The 2,424-nt window shown below is 42.5% G+C and overlaps 1 protein-coding gene across 1 annotated transcript in view; it reads right to left on the bottom strand.

Moving 5' to 3' along the window:
• LOC115225213 overlaps positions 1-1,632 on the bottom strand; it is a 25,025-nt gene extending 23,393 nt beyond the window's left edge. The window contains exon 1 of the mRNA XM_036514126.1: positions 1,124-1,632. The gene's annotated coding sequence lies outside the window, so the exon portion shown is untranslated. The remainder of the gene's footprint in view (positions 1-1,123) is intronic.
• Between the last annotated feature and the right edge of the window lie 792 nt (positions 1,633-2,424).

Here is a 2,424-nt window from a genome sequence, read left to right as displayed (position 1 = left end):
GAATGAACCGATTTCATTACGCAATATTTTAATAAGAAAAAATAATAGAAAACTCTTTAAGTTGGCTTCTCAAAGTTAAGGCAATACAAAAACAATATATTGTTATCGACATCACTTCAAAAGTTCTTTTAAACTGTTTTAATTTCTTTCTATTTCTTGCGATGTCACAGGTGCCAAGCTGTATCAGCCCCTTTGCCTTTCCCTTGGATAACACTGGTGGCGTGGAGAGGAGAGGCCGGTATGCATGGGCGACTGCTAGTCTTCCATAAAACAACCATGCCCAGACTTGTACCTGGGAGGGTAACTTTCTAGGTGCAAGCCCATGGTCATTCATGACCGAAGGGGGTCTCAGGTGTTATCAAATACCTGCAGATAAAGGGGTTAGCCCCCAAGAACATTCATTCTCATATGGTTGCTAAATTAGGAGATGATGCTCCAACTTTACCAACAGTGCAAATGTGGGCAAGAGAGGTAGGGAGAGTCTTGAAGATGACTCATGGTCCAGACTTCCTGCCACAGCCACCACCCAAGAAAACATCAACCGTGATCACCACATGTTGCATCCACCATTTGTTGGCAATTCCCAATTCCCTACTCCGGGTGGATGCTACCTCTGCACCACCCAGGTGGCAACCCTCCAAACCACGGGTCTGTTTCGGGTTGTTGTGGGTAAGGGTTTTATGAGATCAGAGTGAAAATCCTAACCTCAGGCCTACCAAAGCCATATGAGTGGATTTGCTAGATGGAAACTTAAAGAAGCCCATTGTGTGTATGTGTGTGTGCATGCATGCATGTGTGTGTGTGTCTGTCTGTCTGTCTTAGAGGACTGATAAACAAAGTACCAGAAAAGAGCAATGGACTAATGAATTTTTAGATTCTGAGTTTAAATCCTGCTGTAATCTACAAGATTGGAAGATTTAATCAATTGTCCAGTTTAAACCCAGAATTTGACCCTAGGCAATCACTTGTGGATTCTGCTCTGTTGTAAACTTTTGGTCATGTCTTCAGTTGAGGGACACATTTTTTTGCTGCTATCTACTTGTTTCAGGATACCTGAAAAAATGAAAAGATCAGCCATGGTTACTGAAGTTGCCCCTGTCTAAGCATTTAAAAAAATACTTACCCTTTGGTTCTTTTTTGGCACTGACACTTCCTTCTCTTTACCAGACTCCTTGTTAAGCTCTTTCTCAGCACCACCCCGTTCACCAGCACCAGCACCAACTTTCCCTTTTGCTTTGGCGAGTTTTGACGCCAAGCTTCTATCCCACGGGTTAGCCCTGCCTGATTTCGAGCCCTTCTTCAGGCCCTGATTATTCAAGAACAGGAACGGCCTAGTCTTCTGAGAATCAGCACGTGATGCATCCCTTGCTCCCATGTACGGTGTACCGGAACTGACTGCCTGGTGAAGCTTCAGAAAACAGGAAACAGACAACAGGGATGCCTGCGTCAAACAGACCTTCCTCCGCCGAGACGTCCTTGGTTTGACGGCTTCCATCCACAGTCTAGTTGTGTGGGGGATGCACATTGACTTATCCTCAGGTAATTTGGCCCTGTACCCATTCACAAGCTTCTCCCTCAGTTTGCACATATTATCATGACTAGGAAAAGGGTCTTTATTATTATTATTATTATTATTATTATTATTATTATTATTATTATTATTATTATTATCTGTTTTTAAAAGTTTCTTCCATGCTTCCGCTGCACATTTTGATGCACCGCTACTGTGCACTTGCATTCGAGTGTGCAACCTTGCCTTCTTATCAATGCATCTACCATTATTATTGCCATTATTATATTATTATTATATTATTATTATTATTATTATTATTATTATTGCATTTAGTAATAATGATGGTGGTGTTGATGTTGTTGTTGTTGTTGTTGTTGTTGTTGTTGTTGTTGTTGGTGTGGTGGTGGTGGTGGTGGTGGCGGTGGTGTTGGCGGCACTTTGGGTTTCTAGCGCACAATGTTTTTGTGGGTGGCTCGCTCCGCCCCTGTTGCTCTCGGAACGGGGCCTGCTGCTCCCCCATCTCCGTCCTCGGGCCTCGAAGAGCACCGTGCCATGTCTAGCTCCTATCTGAGCTGCTGCCACATCGGCGAATGATGGGCGGCCCACGACTTTCGGAGTGGGCCTCCGTAGTTTCCAACGGTCTCGTCTGGCTGTGTCTGAGCATCCGTTCCATACTTCCATTCAAGTTTTGGTCCGGAGCTAAATATCTGCCACAATGAATTCTGAGACACAAAAGAAGAAAATAATAAATAATTAGATATATTTACAAAAATGAACTCAATGCAGGGTGTCAAAACATATTGTAAAATATTGTATTTATAATATACAATAAATTTTCTTTCACAACTCCATTGACATCTTGAATGTTTTATAGGAATATTAAATCTACCCCAGTATTTCACTACTACTTT

This window comes from Octopus sinensis, linkage group LG27, assembly GCF_006345805.1.
Source record: "Octopus sinensis linkage group LG27, ASM634580v1, whole genome shotgun sequence".
Classification (NCBI taxonomy): Eukaryota; Metazoa; Mollusca; class Cephalopoda; order Octopoda; family Octopodidae; genus Octopus; species Octopus sinensis.
The sequence above is the reverse complement of the archived record's forward strand: the minus strand, read 5'-3'. Positions and strand labels throughout refer to the sequence as shown.